The 27,302-nt window shown below is 38.8% G+C and overlaps 1 pseudogene; it reads right to left on the bottom strand.

Annotated features, from left to right (window-relative positions):
* Positions 1-7,776: 7,776 nt before the first annotated feature.
* Positions 7,777-7,869, bottom strand: LOC112587673 (annotated as a pseudogene).
* Between the last annotated feature and the right edge of the window lie 19,433 nt (positions 7,870-27,302).

Below are 27,302 nucleotides of genomic sequence, written 5' to 3'. Positions count from 1 at the left end.
CACTGCATTAAACTATCTGTGAGTGATAAACCACCTACTATGAAGTTGGCCTTTTCTAGTTTTCTATCTTGGCACCAAATTTAACAACTTAGTCCTTTCTAGCAAGGTTGTTTTTTTATTTATGCTTTCAATTTCTTCTGCGTTTCAGTTATAGTTGTCTTGGCACACAGTCCCAGCTGCAGACAGCTTTTATTTTTAGATTTCTTTATTCAGAAAGAGTAGTCCCTGTTTAGGGATTTCACTGTCATTCTAAGCTTGCCACTGAACTACGACCCTGCAGCTTTCTTCAAATTCAAGTCACTGGGGAAACCTTTTGAAATGCTGAGAAGACAAGACAACATTTTGTACAAGGGAGAAAAGGCAACCAAAAAGAGATTCCAGAATTGAGCAGATACCACAAAAAGGACAGGAAAGTGAAGACAGTGATAGGAGCCAAAGGACAAAAGACAATACATCAAATCCTTAATAAGCCAGTCAGCCAATAGCATCAAGACCAAGGGCATAATTTGTAGCTAGAGGTTTGCAAACAGGGAAGGAACTTCTTGCTTCATATATCCCTAAAGTACCACCCAAGGTACTATAGGTCATAAAAATACTTCCTATTGTTGAAATAAGGAAGTCACTTCCTGGTTCACAATGTTAGTGAACTGGTTAGGTTTTGAGGACTCTCCTTGAAACTCATTCAGGTATAGATTTTCAAAGAATTTATTACTTGAATTCAATAACCTTATGTGGAACCTATATTTTAAAAAAGGAATAACAGAGTTAAGTACTATGTGCCTAGATAGTGAAAATACATTTATCTAAGCATTGGCATTTTATAAAGGATATGTTCAAATCATTTTCCCCAATATCTAGCAGTCCTAGATATGATGCATGAAAGATGAACAAATATCCTGTAAAGTATTGAGTTGACCAAAAAGTTCATTGGGATTTTCCATAAGATTATGATAAACCTTAATGAACATTTTGGTTAAGCCCATGCTACTGCTAAGTCACTTCAGTTGTGTCTGACTCTGTAAGACCCCATAGACGGCAGACCACCAGGCTCCCCCATCCCTGGGATTCTCCAGGCAAGAACGCTGGCGTGGGTTGCCATTTCCTTCTCCAATGCATGAAAGTGAAAAGTGAAAGTGAAGCCGCTCAGTCGTATCCGACTCTTAGTGACCACATGGACTGCAGCCTACCAGGCTCCTCTGTTCATGGGATTTTCCAGGCAAGAGTACTGGAGTGGGGTGCCATTGCCTTCTCCATGGCTAACCCTATAATTATAATTAAATGTAAAGGTACAATTAAGGGCATGAAAGACGTGCCTTTAAACATGAGTGTCAGGAGCAATACATTCTTCAAATGATGTCCCACATTTGCCACATTTTGGTCTGTTTGAAGAGCCTAGAAGTGATGATGGTTGGAAGAGGATGTAGAAGGAAAGTACAGGGCAATTGCAAAGTTGCAGAAGGAAAGTACTGGAAAGCATTAAAATTCTGTGGCTCCCAAATAAGGCCCTTCGTATCTCAGAAGGTTTTAAGAATGATTTTTCAGTCATTTATTTCTTAAAAATGAATATTTTAGTCTAAACACTTCAGTCACTTGAGGTACACCTAGGAAACACTGGAAGACCATTAACCATTTAAACTAACTCTGATGTAGCAGCTCCTGCCCCCACTTACAGTTTCTCTTATGGTTATTGCTTCTGCTCTCCCCATATGTGGGTCTCCACGCAAGCTCATTCATTCTCAGCAGGATGGGAGGGAACCTGACAAGCAGGGGCAGGAAAGCAGGCAGCCTGGGCTCAGGGGTCCTGGCTTCATGTCCTATGAGTCTGGCTTTGCCTCTACATTGCTCTGGCTTACCTGGCAATTTCAGATAGCCTGCCTCTTTGGTCACACATTTTACTTTTACCCCTTCTTTTTCTGCTGATCATCTGGAAGCTGTTTGTTGGGGCCTCTAAAACTCCTGGCTTGCTCTGAGTGCTAATACTTACGTTTGTCCTCTTGACTCTCTTTATTTTATTTGTTTCCCTAATGTTTTAAAACATACTTTTCCCCAGTTTTAGGGTTTCTTCTGATCTCCACTGTGCCCTGTCCTACATAATCTGCTGTAATTAGTGTTGCCTGAAAGAAGCTAATCAACCAATACTTGAAATTCATAAAAACTTTGAAGTGAGCAAAAAAACTGTCATTTGTTTTTCAATATATTCCCTTAGATTTGACTATCAACTTTCAGAGTCAAAAAGGTGGCAATCAGCAGCCATAAGTGACAAATAACTTCTGGGGGCTGAGCGAAGATCATGGGTCAGGCCCTCAGCTCTCCTGTGTCATAACTTTGATCAGGATAACAACAACAATGATGACGAAACAACAGTAGTAATAATAATTGTTTCCCCTTATTCTTAGCATAAAGTCTCGTAAACAGAAACTGCTCAATATGTACTATTACGGTGATGGATATAAGTGTGTAATGATCGCCAGGATTTAGATTGACTTTTAGAGGGACTTTCTGTAGCAGGTGCCTGGCTCCCCAAAACCTGTCACATCTATGGCATTCTCTCTTACCTTAGCAGAGCTTCTCAGTATTATTACTGCCCTGTTTTCTAGAATGTCCACATCTACTCTTCTAGCTTTGTGGAAACATTTTCCCTCCCAACACACTCTCTCCCAACTCCCTCCCAAGAGTCAACCAGGCTGACACGTTTCACCTGGCATGCTGGTCCCTGTCTAGTCAGATGCTTTCTGTCCTGTGACACACTTACCAGAGGTGTGTCTCTCATCAGGTGACCTTAGGAATTACTTGGAAAGATTCCCTCCTGAATATGACTCAACCCCTCTGGCTCAGCCAGTCATACCTCATCACCAACAACAATCAGGAAACAAAGTCGGTATGGAAATGGCACCTCGTTTACTCTCTGGATCTTTTCCTCGTTGTGAGAAGCCTCATAGTCCGTAGGTTAGGATGATTTATGTTGCTCTGTCCCTATAGTTCTTCCTTGGCTCTCATATAGCACTTGCTGCTTGTGACTGTAATTGGTTGTTTTCAGCATGTCTCTCTTTCAAAACTCTAAGCTTTATGAAAACAACGAAAAAGGACATACCTCCTGATTATGGCTTTATTTCAACTTCCCAGCCCAAGAATTAGCAGTATCACAGAGGGGTTAAGAGCTTATGATCTGGAGCCTGGCTGCTTGGCTCAATTTATGATTCCACCTCTACCATCTGTGTCAATTTTGATGAGTTACTTAAATTATTTGTATTTTAGTTTACTTGCTTGAAAGATAGGTTTTAATAATAATGTTTACCTCTTAGAGAAGATTAAATACGTTACTAAGGATAAAGGACTTAAAATGGTGCTTGGCACAGAGCAAACAGCTATTAAAGTAGGATCTCAATAAATATTTGATGGATTAATAAATGTCACAGTAGGTCCAGCATCAGCATTCTGTAGACGTTATTTAAACAATCTGAATAGTCCAGCTGCCTTGAGAGTGTCTTGATTTTTTTCACACATGTTTTTCATTTACTGCCTCTCAGGCTTTACTGTATTTGTGTCAAATCTGCTTGTCTAAACATTTCAAAAAGCAAAACCGTGCTACACAGTTTAAAAAACTGTCATAATTTAGCTCTATGGATTTCTAAAACTTCATATACAAACTGCTTAACTGCCTCACCGGAGGTTTTATGGGCTAATCAAATCCACTCATGAATAGATATGTAGTAATGTGGTGTGTGGTACATAAAGAAGGATGCTAGATTAATGTTTGTGTGTGCACAAGTATTTGTGTCTATTTGCATGTGTGCGTGCGCATTGGGAGTGGGGCTTACGATGCCAAAGATGAGTAAGATGAAGTTTTTGCTCTATGGAATCTTAAAATTTGATAAAGGAAATAACCATGCAAATGACTGAGTCAGTCCCCAGGTCCGGTCCTCTAGGAGCCTGTGAAAATCTACATCCTGCTCTGAAAAACTTGTGTCTGTAATTCTACTCAGGCTGGCATCTGAGGTAGAGGGTAGACTCCCAGTGTTCCACGTTCTTTGTTTGTACAACGCCCCACATCTCTGCACACAGAAATAAAGTGCTATTAGCTCAATGTGAAAAGCACTTTTCCCCTGAAAGGAACAAAAGTTTTGCAAAGCTATAGAAAAAGGTAAGTTTTTCAGGAGAAAGATTTTTTTCCTAAAAGGACCTCCTAAGGAACATTTTAAAGTATTTAAACAAGCAAACAAACAAACTGCGACGACCGAGTGGAGTTTAAGTCTGTGCCCCTTCTATATTCTCTCATCCTGTTTCTTCTGACCTTCAGTGAATCACTTCTTTGGGTTATTTATTTCCACCCCCACTTGGTTGTAGTACTAAAAGAATTCTCAGAGGGGAGACTATAGAAGCCTGTCAGCAGCAGGGTCCATTCTGGCAGGAAAACTATTCTATAAAAGAAAAAGAAATGGATTTCCTTTCGCTGTAGTTCAATATTTTATTCCTCTACACACTGGCTAAATTCCTCTATCTTATTTCCTCACTAATGTCAGGGTTGGGTTGCCCCACTGTCAGACAGCTCTCTTCATTATGATTATCAGTGTTAATGTCATGTCATTAATTCTCATGGGTGTGAGGAGGCCTCATACTGAATGAATGGGGAAGGTCACCATGGAAACATTTGTCTCCAAAGCTGACTCACTGCAACCCCCATAACTGCTCAACCACATCCTGTCTGCCATCTGAATTGCACTGGATGAAGCCACAAATTTGGCATCTGCTATAGAATCATATTCTTTCTAAAAGCTCTTAAAAATCTATGCCAAGGAAACATTCCTCAGACTCAGGGTAAAAATACCATTGCAGATGTGTCTAAGTGGGTGATGCCATGCAATTACTTGTTAACACCTTTTAATAAACAGACACAGTAAACATTACCTGCAGTTTTCCAGCTCCCACTTAGAGCATGGTGTTGTAGCCTCCGGAAGTGCCAAGGTAGGAAATGAACAAAACGCTAGCATTTTCATCTTTCAGAAAGGATTCTCCTCTGGGCTGTTGTGCTCTATCAACCTGTATCACAGTGAACTAGAGGGGAATAAAAAGGCCTTTGCTGAGGTGTTGTTTTGTTTGGTTGTTTCAATGTAAAAAAAAAAAAAAAAACTTAGCAAGATAACCCATGTCGAAAAAATTACATTTGAGAACTGCAGATTTCTCATTTAGCTTTATCATAGAAAGGTAGGATATCAGCACTTCCTAGATGGGAAATCAGATTTATGCTGGGAAAGATCAGACGTAAATAAAATCACACGAGAACTATAGTGTACATTCCAGCCACCTCAGCACAGTTCAGTGGAACAATCTGTCTAGTTCTATGTTCAGAGCTGGCTGTGATTATTCAAACCTAGGCCCAAGCAGAAGGCACAAGCATGGGAGTGAAAAAGGGAATGGTCTATTTCCCAAGCTGTGCACCATCCTTGGGTCTTCATAGAGGGAGGTGGGTCCTCATTTATTGTTTATACATTGGATCCCAGATGGAAGTCTTAAACTTGACTGAGAATAGTAGATGTTTATATAGTACTTGCTTAAACATATGCCAAGCTGCACATGGATCACTTCTTTTAATTCTGTATATTATCACATGCTGCTGCTAAGTCACTTTAGTCATGTCCAACTCTGTGCGACCCCATAGACGGCAGCCCACCAGGCTCCCCCGTCCCTGGGATTCTCCAGGCAAGAATACTGGAGTGGGTTGCCATTTCCTTCTCCAATGTATTAAAGTGAAAAGTGAAAGTGAAGTCACTCAGTCGTGTCTGACTCTTAGCGACCCCATGGACTGCAGCCTACCAGGCTCCTCCATCCATGGGATTTTCCAGGCGAGAGTACTGGAGTGGGGTGCCATTGCCTTCTCCATTATCACATGAGGTAGGTATATTCTTTACTTCATGCAACAAATTAGTGATTTCCCCATGGTCACATAGTTCTTCAGTGATTGTATTGAGACATAAGCCCAGACAGTCAGCTTCTAGAGTTCATTTATTTAACCATCAAGCCATATATTTGACTCTTATAGAGTCATATTTATTCATTCTTTTCCTCTCTTTTTCTCCTTTTCCTCTCCTTTCTCTTTCTTCCCACTTTCCATCGTTCCCTTTCTCTCCCCCTTCTCTTCCCTTTCCACATCTGTTTATCTCTTACCTCCTTCCTGTCACTCACCCCCATCTGCCTCCCATCTCTCCCTTCACACCTGCTTCTATTATAAAAATTTTTCCTGAAAAGTTTGAGATGTCTTAAATTCACACAGTGAATTCTGCCTCTTTGTTTACATTGAAGTGTTCCCTTTTTATGGAATTTGCTTCAGCTTTTCTTTTTAACTTTCTTATTGAAGTATACCAGATATAGGGTGCTATGGCTTGAATGGTGCCCCCCACCCCTCACAATCATACCTTAATCCCCAATGTGACTGTATTTGGAGACAGTGCTTTTCAAAAAGGCAATTAAAGTTAAATGAAGTCCTAAGGGTGGAATCCTTTTCCAGTATGACTGCCCTCTTTATATAAGAAGATAAAGAGATACCAGCATGGGTATGCATAGAAAAAATGAAAACATATAAGGAAACAGGAGGAAGATGGCCATCTGCAAGCTAAAAAGAGAGGCCTTAGGAGAACATTGCTGGCACCTTGATTTTGGACTTCTGGCCTCCAAAACTGAAAAAAAAAAAAAATAGATTCAGTTGTTGAAGCCACCCAGTCTGTGGTATTCTGAGGTGTCAGTCCTAATAGACTAACATATATGGAGAACTCCTTAAATCTTAATAGATTTGATAGCTTGATAGATGTTCTCATTTTTAAATATTTATAAAATCAGTACAGATCAAGAAATAGAACATTTCAAGTACTCAAGGAAGCTCTCTCAGGCTCCTTCTACTCATTTTAGCCACTTGTTCCTATATTTTCACATCTTCCTGCCTGCGGAGAAGATACACTTCAGTCCAGTGCTGTCACGAGGGAGGGCTCTGCTTCTGCAGGTGCCCACCATGCCAGGGCTTGGGTGAGTGCCTCAGTTTTGAGGTCAGGGTCAGCAAGGCACTTGACTCGAGACCTAAAGCAACATTACCCAAGCTGCTTCACAAATGATAAAGATGATGTTATAATTATTATCTGATTTCTGTATCTATTTCTCAGTTTCCAAATTAGGGAGGGAAAAGGGAACCACAGTTTTTCAAAATGAAACACCTTGGTACTTGGTTGGGTCCAAGGTTGGCATGTTTAAAAATGCTTTACTATAGTTCATCATGAAGTATTTCAGACATTCAAAAAACATAGATACTAATATAACACACCTACCACCTGATTGCAATCAGTGAGTAAGTTTACTCAACTGTTTGGCTTCCTAGGCAGTGCTAGGAAAAACAGTGGTAAAGAACTCCCCACCAATACAGGAGACATAAGCGATGTGGGTTCCAACCCTGGGTCAGGAAGATCCTCTGGAGGAGGGCATGGCAACCCACTTCAGTATTCATGTCTGGAGAATCCCATGGACAGAGAAGCCTGGTGGGCCACAGTCCATGGGGTCACAAAGAGTTCATAGGGTCATAAAAGGCAGCAACATAAATACCACCTGATTTCAATCAATCAGCAAGCTTACTGTACTGTTTACACTTGAAAAAATTTTAAACTATTCTAGTAAATTCCAGAATTTTTTATATTATTTTAAAGGTTCTGGATCTTGCAGACAAAGAATTCCTCTAAAACAAAACACAAAACATCCATAATAGCCAGTCCCCTTCACCATTTTTTCTAACTTACTAGATCACTGGTTTATCAGTGATTATCACTGCTCTACATGTGCAAGAAAAGTTCTTTAGTAACAAACTGTAGAAATGATCCCTGTGAGTGTAGTCTTGCCAATCCCATTTTTAGCTCCTGTATTGCCCAATATGTAGCATACCATCTGTTAATCTAATGAAATGCCTCAAGGCTCAAATTGTAAATTTTGAAACTTTTAACTTCTTTTGATATGTGATTGAAGATCCCATTCTAATTTGGATTAGATGCTGGATGAAGTTTAAGCAGATTTAGGACTGGGCTGCATGACTAACATCATTCATCTCAATTCCCAGCTTCTAGGCAAGAACGGTTTTGGAATCCATTTACTTACCTTTCACTCCAATCATACTTACGGGAGGGACACCAAACAGTTACAGAAAATCTGAGCAGATATGAGAAAGGAGGAGCAGTGTAAACTCTTCAAAGAATTGCTAGATGGGTTTGCTGCTGTCACTTCAGTCGTGTCCGACTCTGTGCGACCCCATAGACGGCAGCCCACCAGGCTCTGCCGTCCCTGGGATTCTCCAGGCAAGAACACTGGAGTGGGTTGCCATTTCCTTCTCCAATGCATGAAAGTGAAAAGTTAAAGTGAAGTCGCTTGGTCGTGTCTGACCCTCAGCGACCCCATGGACTGCAGTCTACCAGCTCCTCCATCTATGGGATTTTCCAGGCAAGAGTACTGGAGTGGGGTGCCATTGCCTTCTCCGAGATGGGTTTAGAGATGCCAAAGCTATTACTGGTGGATAGCCAGTATGAAGAGTCCTATGTCCTTAGAGAACATGTTTAAAAAATGAGTAGATGGAGACTTGAAGGAGAGATAGACAAATTGAACCATGTTAAATATAAGCCAGGCAGAAGATTAAATTCAGGCAAGGGTTTGTTATTGTTTTGTGATATTATCCACTCTAGGGTGATGAAGGTACCTTTGGAACATAAAGAACTCACTGACTTCATGTAGTTACCCCAGAGATATACAGTATAGTTTGAAAAACAAATGAAACAAATGGCTGGACTTGAGGAGGGAGGCACGGGCGAGAAGCTGAGAGGTCAAGAATATGAAAAGGAAATCAGTCCCCGAAAGCCTATACATGGTGAGAGACCTACATAAAATAAAGAGACTAATTTATGAAACAAATTAAATGGTTAAAAGGTGCATGTTTTGATTATCTTGTGTGATCATCTAACTTTCTGAACTGATCAACACGAATGTAAGTCCACAAGCATTTCAGTAATAAAGAAATCCCAGGCCACAACTGCTGAAGAAACTTGAAACCCATCCAGGTATCTGAGTGAGATGCTTCTGCCAGGACTCAGGAGTAATTGTGGAGGAGCACTAACTGTTAGAGCTTCCCAGGTGGTGCTAGTGGTAAAGATCTCACTTCCCAATGCTAGGAGACACAAGAGATGGGGTTTGATCCCTGGGTCAGGAAGATTCTTGCCTGGAGAATCGCATGGACAGAGGAGCCTGGAGGGCTACAGCCCATAGGGTTGCAAAAAGTTGGAAACAACCGAGGTGACTTAGCACGCATGTACACACAGTGACTGTTAACAATGCTTGGTAATCTATGATTGATTCATATTTGCAGCAGTATAAACCATGGGTCTACCTAACCTATGTTACCAAACGTATCTATTTCTCCATGGTTAGTTAGTTGGGCTTTTTCAATTGAAAATGAAGTGAAAATGACACTTCAATTGAAAGTGTCAAATCCAAGCTAAGTAGTAAAAGAAAAACATATGGCCTTATAAATATTACAGAAGCTCCTAGTTTAGACATGCTGGATATATGTGCATATTATAATATCAGAAAGGGATAGTTCTCTTTCTCCCCATCTCTCTCTCATGTCTGTTTTCCTCATGTTGATGCTTAACAGGTTTCTCTACCTAGCAAAAAAAAAAAAAAAAAAAAAAAAAGAATCTTTGTAACCTTAAAGGTAAACTCCAAATCTGTATCATTCTTGGAACTCTGGATCTGAGACAGTAGAATATGATCTTTTTTCCACATTCTTACCAATCTTCAAAAAGACACTGCTTAATCTTGCTTGAAAAGGTCTTCAAATGGGGCCAACCTCTCTATTTAGGCATATGTGATATACTGATTGGTCAACTTTGGTTCATCCAGTTATGGGCCAAGTTGTGTTTTCCCCAGATTCATATACTGAAGTGCTAACCCCCAGTAACTCAGAATGTTACTGTATTCTTGGAATTGTTCTTCAAGGATGTATTTAAATGACTGCAAATCGTGACTGCAGTCATGAAATTAAAAGACACTTGCTCCTTGGAAAGAAAGCTATGACAAACCTAGACAGTATATTAAAAAGCAGAGACACCACTTTGCCAACAAACGTGCATATATTTAAAGCTATGGTTTTTCCAGTAGTCATGTATGGATGTGAGAGTTGGATCATAAAGAAGGCTAAGCACCGAAGGATTGATGCTTTTGAATCTCAGTGCTGGAGAAGACTCTGGAGAATTCCTTGGACTGCAAGGAGATCAAACCAATCAGCCCTAAAGGAAATCAACCCTGAATGTTCACTGGAAGGACTGATACTGAAATTGAAGCTCCAGTTCTTTTGCCATCTGATGCAAAGAGCTAATTCATTGGAAAAGACCCTGATGCTGGAAAACACTGAAGGCAAAAGGAGAAGGATCCGATGGTTAGATAGCATCACTGACTCAATGGATATGAATCTGAACAAACTCCAGGACATAGTGAAGGACAGAGGAGACTGGCATGCTGCAGTCCATGGGGTCATAAAGAGTCAGACATGACTTAGTTACTGAACAACAACAAAATTAAAATGAGGTCATTAGGGTGGGCCTTAATCCAAAATGGCCATGTTTCTTTATAAGAGGAAATTGAGATGTAGATGTGTACAGAGAGGAAGACCATATAAAGGTATAGGGAGAAGATGGCCACCTACAAGCCAGAGAATAAGACCTCAGAAGAAATCAACCTTATTGACACTTTGATCCTGGACTTCTAGCCTTTGAAACTGTGATAAAATAAATTTCTACTGTTTAAGCCATCTAGTCTTTGGTACTTTGTCTTGGCCACCATAGTAAACTAAAACACATTTCTAGTCCTATAGTACCCAACCACTAACTGTAGAATGGGAGACAGGCAAGCCACAGGAGGAAAGGAGAGTTTTCATGACTTGAAGGAGAGAGTGGTGCTGCACATATCACAATTATTAAAGTTTCCACAGACAGAGAGTAAACGACCTGCCTTGGTCAAAGGGTCATGATTTCATAGAACCATTGTGAAAGGAGAGTTTATTATAACTGATTTCTTATCTAAACTTTTCAAAACATTCTGAACCTCAGCTTCAATCATCACAATTTTGCATATGTTGGAATAGCAGCAGAGGTTAGTATTTACAAGACAAGAGAGTGCCACACAAAGTGGCAGATAGTGTTAATTGGAGGGGTGTAGTCAGAAAAAGCCACATTCTTAAATATTGCTGGTAGGCTGGGTATAAAGAATCTACCAGTTTTCTCACCTAGAATATCACTCAAGGCATACATTAAAGAAAGCAGTTTCACTCTTGTAGATTGCATGGGAATCTACAGTGGACAGAGAAAGTGAGGAATGCCTTTTCCTTTGTTTTCTTTTTTTTTTTTTTTAAGTCTTTTGTCTGACAGTGATAGCTAGATGTATTTTCTAGGAGGGCTGCTTTTCTATTATCAGAATTAAAGTGTTATTGACTAACTTGAAAGAAGTTTGAGTAGGAGATACCACAAACAGAATGGACAGAAACAATGGATGGAGCCTGATTCTAGCCCGCTAAAATTGAGAAGAAGAAGAAAAAAAAATGTACTCGGTAAACCTCTTAATGCATTAATTTAAAATATTTGGGGCATTTGAGTTTCCCTCTGAAAAAAATGAAAAAGTGTTGGGTCTCACTGCTAAAGCCATTTCCACCAGACAGATAAATAAGTACCTGCTGCGAGGGCATTTGTGTTGCTCTGAAATCTTGAAACAGATATGGAAAGAAAAAGAATCGAGTGAAAAGGCATCACTCACATGGAGTGATGGCAGGAGTGGGCCCTGAAATCTGTCAGGTGGGACAACATGGGTCTGGACAGTCTGGCGAGACGTGGCGAGGAAGACGCGAGAGCTCCTGGCTGCGGTCGGTTGGCTCGCTGGACTAGGGCGCCAGGGAAGAGGAACTGGAAGGCTGCTTATAACCCATTTTGGAAATTATCTGAGGCTGGGACGCCTTCTTTCAGGTCTTTGTGCTTGCGTGTTTCCGCCGAGACTTACCTGGGGCAGCTGTCTGCCTGCAGGGTCGCCCTGGGTCAGATACCCATGCGCGGCCGGGCCACAGGTGTGAACCTCAGGTCGGTGGTGAAGTGGAAGGACTCACCCACGGGGCCTTCACGACAAACGGGCGTGCTGGCCACCGCGCCTCTTCTACTACGTGGCCCTGCTTCCTGTTTAGGACCCTTCAGGTGCCACCTGGCGGTTGGGGCAGACACGGACTTCCACAAGGAGCTGGGCTCCGCGGGCGGGGCAGGAGGCCAACGTGCTGTAGAGACAGCGTGGGGCGTGCGGACGCTCCGGCTGGATCCGCGCAGTGCCCCACCCCCTGGGTCGAGGCGCAGAGCCCTTCATGTGCTCCTTGTCTAGTGGTCCTGCTCGGTGGCTCCTGGAGACCAACCGCCATGCTGCTCTGTTCCCCTTGAGGTACTGCGCGTCCTTGGTGATGTTGGGGAGGGTGATGGGGCGGGTGCTGGTGGACCCAAACCCTGCATCCTTCCAGCCTTGGTCAGGTCCCATTCATGTTTATTAGCTGGGTTTAGAGCCTCAGTACTTGAGCTCTTGGCGAGCGGACACCTCGCCCTTGTCAGTGTCCTCAACCGAGTATTTAAGGAAGGACCGTGCCTTCATGTACAGACAGTTCTGCTTGTTTGGGGACTCCACTGATGGTATCCTGGGTACTAGCTGACTGGTGGGATTTTTGTTGGTACTGGCTTCCAGGTGGCGCTAGTGGTAAAGAACCCTGCCTGCCATTGCGGGAGACCTAAGACATGCAGGTTCCATCCCTGGGTTGGGAAGATCCCCTGGAGGGGAGCATACCACTCCAGGGTTCTTGCCTGGAGAATCTCATGGAGAGAGGAGCCTGGCAGGCTACAGTCCATGGAATTGCAAAGAGTTGGACAGAACTGAAGTGACTTGAAGCACACTGCATAATTGATACTAACAATATCTTGTTAATTTCTGTTGTTCAGCAAAGTGTTTCCGTTATACATATATATTCTTTTTCATTATGGTTTATCACAGTATATTGCATATACTTCCCTGTGCTATATAGTAGGACCTTGTTATTTATCCATTCTGTGTATAATAGTTTGCAGCTGCTGATCCCAAACTCCCAATCCTTCCATTTCCCTAGGCCCCCTCCCCCTTGAAAACCACAAGTCTGTTCTGAGCCTGTTTCTATTTGCTAGATAAGTTCATTTGTATTATGTTTGAGATTCCACATGTAAGTGATAGCATATGACGTTTGTATTTCTCTTTCTGATTTATTTCACTTAGTATGATAATCTCTACATCCATCCATGTTGCTGCAAATGGCATTATATTATTCTTTTTATGGTTGAGTAATATTCCATTGTGTATATGTACCACATCGTCTTTATCCATTCATCTGTCAACAGACGCTTACCTTGTTTCCGGTCTTGGCTATTATAAATAGCGCTGCTGTGAACATAGGGGTGCATGTATCGTATCTTGTTGTTTTATAGTCTTGTCTGGATATATCCCAGGAGTGGGACTGTGGGATCACATGTCAACTCTGTTTTTAGTTTTTTTGAGGAACTTCTTTACTTTTTGAGGAATTTCATAGTGATTGAACCAATCTGCATTTTGAGTGGGATTTTTTGATAGAAAGGCAGGTATTGCTCTCCTCTTGGTCCTTCAGGCAGATCTCCAAGTGCAACTCACTGGCCACTTTCAAAGATGTTCTATCCCTGCTCCACCATGGTGTATTTCACCATGACTGAGCAAATTGTAATCACCCAGAATGTGAATTTTTTTTTTATTTTTATTTTATTACAAAAATTTTGTTTAATGTAGACCATTTTTAAAGTCTTTATTGAATTTGTTACAGTATTTTCATCTGTTTTATGTTTTGTTTTTTTGGCAGCGATGCGTGTGGGATCTTAGCTTCCTGACCAGGAATCAAACCCGCATCTGCTACATTGGAAGGCAATCTTAACCACTGGACCACCAGGGAGGTCCCCAGAATGTGAATTATAAGACTTGCTAGTGTTGAGGTGAATGTCCTATATCCAAGAGCTCAAAGAGTTTAAAATTAATTTCCTTAATTCATCCTACCCATTCTCAAATACATTTCTGTTCTTGCATTCCTCCTCCTAGTTACCCAGTCTCCAAATGAGAAGACTGAAAATCATTTTATACTTCTCTTTTCATCCTAGCCTATTCCTTTTATCTTTCCTGCCACGTCCCATTCATCAGACACAAAGTCCTTTTGATTCTTCCCCTAAATATGTCTTGAGTCTGTCTTTTTTCTTAATCAAGTTTCTTGTTATCTCCATTGAACTGGAAGCCATTTTTTTTATGTGCATGAGGCTTTTCCTCTATGCTTTTCCTTATTTCACATCCTAAAAGCATATGAAGTTAAATATGCAGGATGTTTTGTGAAGATGAACTAAGTAATTTGGCCCCTGATTTTCCAGTTTCATGTCCTGGTACCTTTTCCTCCTACACGGCACCCACTCAGTATAGCCTACTCTTCCATCAATTATCCAGATGATTCCATGTTTCTTTGCCTTTACGTAAGCTGTTACCTCTGCCTCACATGTTCTTAGCAATTCATTGTTTACCTGGAAAGTGGATAGCAGAACAGTTAGTAGCAGAATTAACATCCCTGTGAAATTTCCTTTTACTCCCCAGCTTGTGTGCAGACTTTGCTGGAGAATAACAACCACATTTCTTTTTCTTTCTGGCATGCAAGGAAACTGCTCAGCCTCAGTTGTTTGAAATGGAAACTGAATTCGCTATGGAAAGAAAATGGAAACAGTGTGTACTCTTAAGCTTCATTCTAAATTCCTCCCAGTTGACATCCTTCACATTGTTTTCCATTTTCAGATGTGGCTGGTTTAAAGAACCCCTCAAAGATATCTTGCCTTCCCAGGTGGCTCAGTGGTAAAGAATCCGCCTGCCAATGTAGGAGATACAGGAGAGGCAGGCTCCATCCCTGGCTTGAGAAGATCCCCTGGAGAAGGATATGGCAACCCACTCCAGTATTCTTGCCTGGAAAATACCATGAACAGAGGAGCCTGGCACGCTACAATGCCTGGGGTCACAGAGAGTTAGACGTGACTGAGCACGCACGAATGCAAAGGAGAAATGTGGAGAGTGGCTCACAAAAAACACCCTCATAATTATAACTAACTAGGTTTTGGTTTTTTTTTTTTTTTGCACATGAAATCCTCTAATTGGAAAACATATTGGATGTAAGCAGTCATATTTTTACCCAGTTACCACAGCCAATTCCTTTTGTTTGGGATAACAAGTGATATTGGTCATATTTTCAAATTCAAATGTAGTTTTCAAAAGTGTAATTTGTTATTTGTATTCCCATGAGTAGCAAGTACAGTGGTGGTTTGTGCAAATTAATGCTCACAGTAGGAGTGTTTTAATACTACTCCATAATAACAGTATGCAATTTGAAAGGTAATTCTATTATGGCAAGTTTCCTGGGAAAAACAAATGGCCTGATTGTTATAAAATTTGGCTTCATTGTTAGAAATTACAAGTTTGTTGAATAATAAATACTGCAGTCACTAGGCCTCTAAAACTGAAGTTTTGAAATGGTGGTAAGAAGAGGTAGTTTCATATAATTCTTTTCATTACCTGTCTCTTCTTTTTTTTCAAATTACCAAACCACGGATTGAAAGTAAGAGAGTCGTGATGGGAGCAAAAGGGTAATTGTTGTTCAAGTCAAAATAATAGCTCTTTTAGTTCTAAGTTTTTTTCTTCATTCCAGGGCAAATAAGATATTTTCAAGCCATTTTAATTATAATAAGTGATTGTTAAAATCATAGAGAATAGAAAATGCCTTTATTATTCATGATTATTCTAGAAAATAATAAGTACAAATAGATCTAGGAAGTACTGATTACTAAATTCCAATATAAGGACACATGAATATTATTGTTATATAGAACCTTATTTTATATTTTGTCTTCAGAATAAAATCTTATTAATTTGAATTGACAAACTTTTAAAATTTGTGATAAATTAAGCATTTTATTCTAAACTTTGTTTTGTCTATTTTAAAATATTGATGGTAAAAAATGAAAGTTTAGAAGATTTTGTTACTTACAAAAAAGAAAAAAAAGGCCTAATTCTGTTTATAGAGTTAACGATAATTACATTGGAATCATGGCTGTTTACCAAGGTGTATATAATACGATCTTGATTCATCAGTAATTGAGTTTATGTTACTATATATCTTTGGGGTGGATGCAACTATATTTCTTGTAACATATCATAGAATCTTTGTGTTTTGCATTTGTTCGTATAATATTTCTTCACAGGAATAAGCAGGTAGAGTTTAAAAGACTGACACTGCATTTTTGCTGTTGGGTAAAAAAATGTCTCTCTAAGTTAATGTGCAAAGATTAAAAACATGAGATTCTAGGAAGATGGTAAACTAAATTGGGTCTTCTTACTTTTCACTACCTACCTACTCCATCCAAACTGTCTTTCCTGACTCAAATGGCTGCTGGAATGGCTGGGTGGAAATGAAGCCTTCATTTCTCCCACTCGGATGGGCTAAGTGGCCCAGCACCACTAAAAGGAGCCTTGGGCTACATTGTTAATCACCATAATCTGTAGAGATCTTGGCCCTTTAGAATTAGTGGAAACCCAGTGGAAGATCACCATATTTGTAGGCGTTGTTTCCATTAGTTTCCAAAGGGGAAATAACATTTTCCAAAGAGGAAATCATAAAACAAAAGAGAATTGGACCATTCTCAGATGTCTTTCATGTACCCAAGTCTGGTAGAGAATGACAGGTGCAAGACTTCCTATACTGCTGTTGCGCCTCCAATATATGTATCACTTTCACCACTTTGGTACTATGCTTTAAGTGCCACTGAGCAGGAAAAATGAAACAAAGCCAAAAACATGTAAAGGAGTCCAGCAACTAGAGAGGAAGATGGGTCAGAACAAACAAGACACAAGTCAGGCAGAATTGAACTTCTGGATGAGATAGATAATAATTTGAACTGAAATCTAGGGTTCTAAGGAGATTCAGATACTTTTCAAGAAGTCTTTTGAAGCTAAAACAAAGAAACAAACAAAAATAAAATCTATTGTTTCCCTTCAAAAAAGAAAAAAGATTTTCTAATTGAAGAATTTACCAGAAGAATTGAAGGTAACGGAGACTGTGATGTGTTCCGCACAACCTGGCACTTCTTTGTCCTGGCCACGTAGGTGGATTACATTCCCCAGCCCTTTTCACCCTAATGAATACCCTCACTAATAGAGCTCTTGCTAATGGACTGTCTCTAGAAGTGATGTGCACCAGCTCCAGAACTGACAGACTTCTAGTGGTGATGTCTATTCTCTCTCCATTTGCTGGCTGAATGGAGACGTCTAAGGTGACTTGGGAAACCTTATGTTGAAGATAACAAGTTTCTGCCGAACAAGCTTGATTGAGCAGAGCAGACTCCCCCTAACTTTTACCGCTTAGTTTATGGGATCAAAAAATACACTACAGTGCTTCTGTCACGGCTCAGTGGTAAAGAATCTGCCTGCCAATGCAGGAGACACAGGTTCGATCCCTGATCTGGAAAGATCCTATATGCCGTGGAGCAGCTAAGCCTGAGCGCCACAACTACTGAACCTGTGCTCTGGAACCTGGGAGCTGCAGTTTCTGAAGCCCGAGCACCCTAGAGCCTGTGCCTCACAAGAGAAGCCACTGCAATGAGAAGCCCGAACACCACCACTACAGAGTAGCTGCAGGTTGCTGCAACTAGAGAAAAGCCCACGCAGCAACGAAGAGCCAGCATAACCATAAATAAATAAAATAAAAAAGAAATACACTGCAATTGTGTTAAGCAACTGAGTTTATACTTATGCCTTAAGCATAACCTTAATGAATATGTTGACCTGAAAATTAGTGGCTTGAAAGATCAAAGGAAAGAAATATCTCAATGCACACATTATAAAAATAGATTTATGGAAATTTTAGGACTTTGGAAGGTGACTAATATGTGAAAAAATGGAGTTCTGGAAGGAGAAAAAAGAACAGATAAATGATTAAACCAACAATAAAAAACTTCCTAGAGATGAAGAGAGACTCAAGAGAATTTAATGATGTTCAAGTAGAATTGAGGAGAAAATACATACACCTAAGGATTTCATGGTAGAATGTTTTTTAAAAGATCCTCATAAACTTTTATCCAAAAAATATTCTTACAAGGAAAGAGAAATCTGTCAATGGATTTCTCATCTATAAAAGGTAATATAGAAGAGAGTGGAGTAACATCTTGAAAGGAGAAAGTCTTCAAGCCAGGAATCTTAACATGCTCACAAAAGATACTCATATTTCAGAATGTAGGAAAGATATTTATGATTATGCAAATGGTAGAGTATATGCTACATTAGAAGAAAAGAACTGAGAAAGCAACATATTCAAACCACAAGTAAAATAGAAGAGACACCCTGACATAGAGAGGAGAAAAGGATTTGGAGCTAAATCTCTGTGGATGATAATATCCTACTGCTTGGACTGTTAATGTAGTGTTAATTATGGAGTCTTGAAAATAAAGGGATATATGAAGACTGAATATTAGCCTACAACCTAAAGTACACTGTTTGAGCAAAACCTGAGAGTTTATAGTGGATAAGAGGAAGAAAAGTAAAAGCATTTAAATAGTTTTATCTGTGGGCATATAAAAGAGAGAAAATTGCCCTCCCATTTTTATTAGGTTACAATCTTTTTATTAATGTGTCACTGACAAAATTTTTCAGTGTCATACGTCCAACTCCAGTTTTTCTACAAGCCTTTCAATTGCATGATTTTGCAAAAGACAGTCATTTTTAGAAATTAATATGTTGAGTTAAAGAATTGACTGCATTTTACATTTTCTTTCCTTCTTTTCTCTTTTCCTTATTTCAACTGGCTAGAGGCTTATGATTCATTTCATTATTTATTTACATTAATTGGTATATTCTATATTTTCCCACTTTTAATAGTTACATTAATGAGGCTCTTAATCAGATACATATCTTTCTTACCTCTCTACTATTAAAAATTAGATGGCAAGCCTTCTCTTGACAGAGATGCTCTTATTCAATCTTCCTTTCTCATCTTTACTTCCTTTCTTTAAAAAAATTATTTATTTATTTTTGGTTACAGTGGGTCTTCATTGCTGCTTGGGCTTTTCTCGAGTTGTGGAGAGCTGGGGCTACTCTCTAGTTTCAGTGTGTGGGCTTCTCGTTGCAGTGGCTTGTCTTGTTGTGGAGCACAGGCCCGAGGAGCACAGGCTTCAGGAGTTGTGGCACATGGGCTTAGTTGCTCTGCAGCGTGTAGGATCTTCCCAGACCAGGGATCGAACCTGTGTCCCTTGCATTGGCAGGCAGATTCTTATCCACTGTACCACCAGGGAAGTCCTTAGTTTTACTTCCTTTAATTTACCACCCCTCCACCCCCACCGCCCCACCACAATAGGTACAAACCACTACGAGCTGCAGTGTTTAGTGAATGAAGTCTTAGTATATAAATTGTACTTTCTGTTTGTGAGAAAGGTTGTTCTCAATTGTTATGCTATTTGGTCTTTAATTCATATACTCAACAATCTTTCAGTTTTTTCTATTTCTTTAGACTTTGTTTATATTTTATTTTCACAGCATTTGAAGCCATTCCCAGCATAGACTTTATTTTTGCTAAATTGTCTCTGATGATCCACAATGTGGATTCCCTTATGCTTCTTGCTTGGGAGACACATGTTTTCCCTTATTTCCTTCAGAAAACTTGATTTTGAGATTTTCTACAATATTTAAACCTTTTCTTTTATAGACTCTACTTACAGGTTTTTGAACGTGGCTGCTTAGCCATCTTTGGAATGTTAAAAGAGTATTTTTTAATGTGGAGAAGTTCTTAATTCAAAAGAATAGAAAGTCAGAACCATGTAGGATAATACATACTGTGGACTGAGGTAGCCAACATATGTCCCAGTTGTTAGCATGGTGTGTTTGTGTGTTAGTTATATGGCTCGTTCAGCCAGTACAGTAGTCTGCCTTTACTTACGATTTTTGAAAATATTTATGAATAATTCATAATCAGACAAAATTTATTTATTTATTTAGCTGCTTCCAGTGTTCCTTGTGGCACGTGGGCTCTTCATTGCGGCACGTGGGCTTCTCTATTTGCCGTGTGTGGGCTCTAGAGCATACAGGCTCAGTAACTGCGACATGAGGGCTTCAGTTCAGTTCAGTTCAGTTCGGTCGCTCAGTCGTGTCCGACTCTTTGCAACCCCATGAATCGCAGCACGACAGGCCTCCCTGTCCATCACCAACTCCCGGAGTTCACTCAAACTCACGTCCGTCGAGTCAGTGATACCATCCAGCCATCTCATCCTCTGTCGTCCCCTTCTCCTCCTGCCCCCAATGCCTCCCAGCGTCAGAGTCTTTTCCAATGAGTCAACTCTTCGCATGAGGTGGCCAAAGTACTGGAGTTTCAACTTGAGCATCATTCCTTCCAAAGAAATCCCAGGGCTAATCTCCTTTAGGATGGACTGGTTGGATCTCCTTGCAGTCCAAGGGACTCTCAAGAGTCTTCTCCAACACCACAGTTCAAAAGCATCAATTCTTCGGTGCTCAGCTTTCTTTACAGTCCAACTCTCACATCCATACATGACGACTGGAAAAGCCATAGCCTTGACTAGATGGACCTTTGTTGGCAATGTCTCTGCTTTTCAATATGCTATCTAGGCTGCTTAGTAGCATAAAATCTATTTTATGTCCAAATTTTTCCCTAATATATCAGTCATGTTGGAACAAATTCCTGTTTTAAAATAAGCACTGTCGCAGAACTGATGTAACATAAGGAATGAAATGTTATATCTGTCATTACATTAAATGTTAATTGAAATCTCCCTTTATAAAAAAAGAGATCATCAAATTGAAGTAAAAAAAGCACAGCCATATACTGACATTACAGGAAACACATTATAGCAAATATATGAGCAGAGGGAAACAAGGTAAATCTAAATAAAATATAGCATGAATAACATTAATTATATTAGAGAAGTTGAAATTCAAAGATAATGACTAATCGGGATAAAGAGTGATTATATAATAACAAAATTTCTATTATGAAGGAGATATGCTGATTATAAACTTTTGTGTACCAAACATACAACTCAATATATAAGCTAAAATCTATTAGAAAATAAAATCTATTAGAATTTACATTTACAATGAAACTTTAGTATGCCATTTTCAATTTCGAATAGATTTGGTAGGGGAAAAAGTTGTTTTGAAAAAAACAGTGTATGTGTATTCAAATTGATCTAGAATATTTTCTCTACCTAAGGGATATAAAAATGTAATACACACAGAAATATACATGTAAATGATCATAAGTATTACATTTTTATATCCCTTAGGTAGAGAAAATATTCTAGATCAATTTGAAATTTTAACATATATGTTGAAAAATGAATTCAATATTAGAAAAAGAATCTTACAACTGATCAAATAATTAATACACTATGATAAAGATTTTATTTTAGGAATGGATGATGATTCAATTTCAGGAAATCTACCATCAGAATTTACTACATGATTTATTATAAAACAAAGAGAGTAAATTTATGAATTTCTAACAAAACTTTTTAAACAAGCCAGAAAAGACTACATTAAGCTTTAAAAGTTCCTTTACCAAAAACACAAATGGACTCTATTTCTTTTCTAAATAATGAAATACTAAATATCTCTAAAAAAAAAATCATTGAGGCTATGTTTCTAATTGAAAAACTGGACAAAGGACATGAATAGGCAATTCATAGGACAGCAAATCTTAAAGGTCAACAAAGAAAAATGAAATGATGAGACTCACTAAAAGTCAGGGAAATGCAAACTAAATTAACAATAAGATGTCATTATGGCCTAATTATATCAGCCAAAATAAAAGAGACTGAAATCTTCCTACTGCTTACAGTGATATAAAGAAAACTGTATTTTCAAAAATTGCTAGTAGATATATGAATTACTGATTTTTGGGGGTTAGGACAGTTATTATAATAAAAAAGGAAAAATACCTCACATACCCGTTGATCTATCAATCCCATTCTGGTTATTTAAACCAGAGAGTTAAAGTATACATATATAAGGATGTTTAATTAAGCAAAAAAAAATTGGGAGGAAAATGAATATCCATTCTAATGGTTGAACTGTGCTAGCTGCATATAATGCAGTTATAAAAATGTATTAGAGCTATATCAAGATACTTTGCAGAATTTTCATGAGGTAGTTTTGGGTGAAAAGGAAAAATGTATATAATACACTTTTTTGTTTTCCTTTCTCTTGCTTGGTTTTAACAAAGTGGGAAGCATGGATGCTAGGCGAGAAACTGGGAAGTTTTATTGAGTACCTTCTCTTTTAGACAAGAGTTAACATTTCACTGTTGGAAGCTCGCAAATCTGTCAAGGAGGTATTATTAGCTCCATCCTACAGATGGAGGTATGGAGATTCAAAAAGTTTAAATACTTTGTTCAAGGTAAAAAAAGACCCACTTAGTTGCAAAGCTAAGATATACACCGCAAAGTTCTGTTCCCAAAACTTTTGATTACAGTTTCAATAAAGTCAGAGGAGAGTTAAATTATGTGCTCTTTGAAAGTTGTATGCATAGGCATGTACTTGGGGAGTGTTTGGAAAGATAATTCTCTTGAAGTTTCTTCTTATATCTTAAATATTTGGATGAATTTTTATTTCATTCCTTACATGTTAATTAGAATATAAGAACTGGAGGTTTAAAATTTAAATACAAAGAAGAATATTAAATGCAACAAATAACATACAAGGGAATATCCTTAAAGTTATCAGCTGATTATTCAGTAGAGACTCTGCAGGCTGTAAGGGAGTGGCATGATTAAAGTAACGAAAGCAAAAAGCTTACAACTAAGAATACTCTCCTCAGCAAGGCTCTCATTCAGATTTGATAGAGAAATCAAAAGCTTTATAGACAAGCAAGTGCTAAGAGAATTCGGCACCACCAAGGCAGCTTTATAGTAAACACTGAAGGAACTTCTCTTAGGCATAATTAGGAAGCTCATAATATCAGGAAATGGAGTGGTGGCAAACTTGTGCTGTGCGTATCTAGTAACCACATATATGCATCCACTGTATTTCTTTTATGACATTATTTCAAATGAATTTTTTATATATCACATGTCAAATTATGTAGTTTTATCACATATATATTTCATTTTTAGTGACACATGACAGTTTTATAATATCCTCACATTAATAGAGAAGGTATTTCTTCCTTAAAAAATAAAAATAAAAGCAGAAAGCAACCGAGAATTTTGAGATTCAGTCTTGTCCAAGGTCACATGTGTGCGTGAATGCTAAGTTGCTTCAGCTATGTCAGACTCTTTGAGACCCTATGTTCTGTAACCTACCACGTTCCTCTGTCCATGGAATTCTCTAGGCAAGAGTATTGGAGTGAATTGCCATGCCCTCCTCCAGGGGATCTTCCTGACCCAGAGATTGAACCTGCATCTCTTGCATCTCCTGCATTGGCAGGGGGGTTCTTTCCCACTCGCACCACCTGAGAAGCCCTGTCCAAGGTCACGTAAGTCCATCCAAAGTTTGAACCAGTCACAGATGTGCTCTTTGGTGCTCTCCACTCTGATTTCAAAGTAGAGGCTCTTTTTCACTTCCCCTATTTTAGTTTTAGAGTTCTGGCAGAATGGAAGAAGCATAAAGAAAATGGTTCATTGCTTCCTCTGGTATACAGTTTATCTTGTGAGAATTTATGGTAGGTAGTACTTGAGAACAGCAGTATAGTGCCTGCATGGCAATTCTTGCAGCATCTCTACTGTCATATGTCATCCCATTTTCTTGTTTGCCACATTGTAAATCAGCTATATTTGCAAATAGCCACTCATGCAGGGAAGTAACACTTTACACTGGTTAGTATGGTACTCTCCAATTTTGAATGTGGTTTAGTAAGCTGTATCTGCTAAATATATTGCATTTTTATCATTGTCATCTCCAAACCACAATATTAACTCTCATAAGTAACAGTCTCAAAACTCTTTGAGCGAACAAGTGATGCTATTGTGGTACCTACCATTGTGTTAAACAGGATGTATATAGGTAATTAATAATTTTTAGGATATCTAAATAGGTAGAAAACCTTCACCCTGAGTTGGGAAATATAAATAAATAAAAATGATGTAATGTGGTGAGACACAGCAGAGAAGTATCCTTGGCAGAAAGAAGAATAAGTACAAAACACAAACTGGGAGCTCCTTCAGGAGAAGTTTTGAGCTGATCCAAAAGAGTATAAAGTATGAATGCCCAGGGTAAGGCTCTGCAAAAAGCAGGGACTGTGTATGTGTTTGTGATTTTCAAAGCCAGAAGTAGCTTGTGCCCATGGCTGTGACATCTTCTGGTAGGTGAGAAGCCGCACGAGTCAGGAGGGAGCATTGGATCAGCCCGCAGTGTCCCAGTTCTGGCTAATGAGCTGGTCAGGCCTGTTGCAGGCTACTGGGAAGCTGCAGTCAGCCTAGTCAAGGTCCTGGGGAGGCACTATGGAGGTCGTTCGATCTGAAAGACTTGAACTGGCTCAAAGTCAAGTAGGTCAGACAGGGTTGGGCAGAGGCAGGCATGACAAAAGCTCCAAAAACTTGTGCCACTTGAGAGGGGATGCCTGACCTCTAAGATCTTTTTGACTAAGGGCTGCTCTGGTTTTCTTTGCCTTTCCTACTTTCCTATGAAGCAGTATTCTCATGTCTGAATTTTTCAAAAAATTGGAAAAAGCCCTGTTACCTGGAAGTAATACCATAATCTTTGGTCCCCCAGGAAAATTCTTTGTGTCCCAAATTAGAACATGTTATTGATCTTTGCCCTCAGTGGTAAAATCATTCCTTGGTGCTAGGAAAGGTGGAGTGGAGTTTGTGTTAGTGAAAGGGGGATCTTAAAGCCAAGGATGCATCTGTACTTAAGCAGTAAAACCCTAACCTGAGAGATTCGTAAACTCTGCAGCTTTCCTTACTTTGTCCTTGACTTTGTCAGCTCCTTTCTTTAAAACAGATGATGCGGGGCAGACTGATAAGATAGGTTCCCCTGAGTATATCCATCCTCTCTTCAACCTGACTATGGTTGACAGTTTATGTAACACAACTCTGAATAGGTGGAACTGAAAGTTGTCAAATTAATAGTTTTTACAGAATTTGTTGCATATGCAAAACCAGTCAGACTCAGGTTTTTTAACAGTGGATATTGATTTACAGTTTCTGATGCTTTAAATACCATCCTGGTATGTCTGAATCTTACCTTGGCATAGAAGTGTGATAGTGTGAGTGCTGGGCCATTTTTAATGCATAGTAATGAAGTGTCTCTCACAAGATAACTTCATTATTATCCTACAGGATAGCCATGAGATTTTTTAAAAACTATTTTTCTTTTCTCTCCTGTCAACTCTAAGGAAAAGGAGTCTTAGCTAACTTTTCACATTTACCTTAATTTCTGGACAACTCCATCAAAACTTTGGCATTTGGACTAGGCCCAAAAGCTCCTTATAAGGCCAGTCACTGACCAAAAGATCTCTTTCTTACATTTACAAAATAGATAATAAGCTTATGATAATTATTACTCCAAGAAATTGCACAACCTGAAAATATATATGAAATTTAAAGGCATGTACTTAAAATATTAAAAAAATTTAGATACATCTGAGGAATATCCCTGCCACTTGAAAATATTTCTCAGACATCTTCGTGTTTCAGGAGTGAAAGCTTTGGTCAGTGGACAGCTACTAGACAATTTCTGAGCAGAGAAGAAAGACTAAGAGGAATTAAAAGAGATCCTTCTGTCACTTCTTCATATCTTCATTATCCTATATATTTTTTCCTTATGATGCTTGTTAAGAATTATATGTATTTAAGTGAGTAATGCTTGTTTCCTCAGATAGAATATAAAATCTTACATAAAGGCAGGAACCTCATCTTGAATCCTCCATGTACTGTGAATGATACACAGAGCCTGTGCAAGGTGAGAACTTAATATATTTTTTTGTGAAAGAATAAGTGAATGGAAGAATGAATAATTCAAGTGGATAACTAGAGGGTTAGACAATGAAGGAAATAAGTCAGGGATACCACAGAAGGTTAGCAGAGTTGATCTTGAATGATACAGGAAAGGTGCTATGCTCTGTCCCCTGATTTATAGCATCTTGGGTACCAGTGGCCTGAATGTCCAGGTCTTGGCCATGGCCAGGGAGCATTGTGAGACCTTGGAGATGACTCTTTTCTCTGATTGTGTTGGTGGCAGTAAAGCTGTTGTCTTAACCTGGATTCTGATCACACACTGTGTATACAGTAATTGTGTAACAGGCCAGGTGAGCTGTAAACAAATGCTGTTTTCATTTCTTCAACTCCCTGTGCAATTATTTAGCTTAAGATGATAAACAACTTTGGCAGGCAGTCAGATGTTTTAAACATACTTTCACAGTGGTCAGGAATACATCATTATTGTGATTCCTCAAATTTAACTGTTAATTTTCTGTTCAGTTTATGTTCAACTGTTAATTGTATGTTCAATTGGAACAAATCAGAGCTGACCTGTCTAACTAGTTGGTTGCATAATAATTAATACACATAATAATAAAGACATTAATGGATCATTTTAGCTAATAATAGCAAGTTTATCTTCCTTAATTGGGCTACTTTTCTCCAAAAATGATTTGCAATACAATTTATTCAGGCTAGTTTGCAGTCGCCGAATTTCCTTATGTTCTGTCTACTAGAAGCAATTTGTCTTCTTTTGTTAATAGGCTTATAAATTTGAGTTTTAAAGCCAATTAAAGAGAAAATCACCAAATGAACTAAACCTAATTTATTTGACTAACTGGCTAGCTTTTACTTTTTCAGAATTAAAAAATATGGAATTTTATGTCTTATTTTATCTTTAATGACTTTCATCGAGTATTTTAGACTTCAGTTTCTCTGTTACATAATATGTAGAATGCAATTAGTCATATAGTGATTATTCTCTTAATATTAAGTATTACATTATAAGCTAAAGGATTGCAAATATGAATTATTCAAAACAAATCTGTTAAGGTATTTGTTTACTGTTTCTTGTTACCAGAACACTAAAAAAGTCTCAGTGGTTTCAGAAAACACTTATTAAATAGTAGGTTAGATATTGGGGATATAGGGATGAAAAATGTAATCTTTGTTCTCAAGAAGCTCACTGTGTAGAAGGCAATATAGATAAAAAAGCAAGCATTT

The sequence above is a fragment of the Bubalus bubalis genome, chromosome 10, assembly GCF_019923935.1.
Source record: "Bubalus bubalis isolate 160015118507 breed Murrah chromosome 10, NDDB_SH_1, whole genome shotgun sequence".
In the NCBI taxonomy this organism is placed as follows: Eukaryota; Metazoa; Chordata; class Mammalia; order Artiodactyla; family Bovidae; genus Bubalus; species Bubalus bubalis.
The sequence above is the reverse complement of the archived record's forward strand: the minus strand, read 5'-3'. Positions and strand labels throughout refer to the sequence as shown.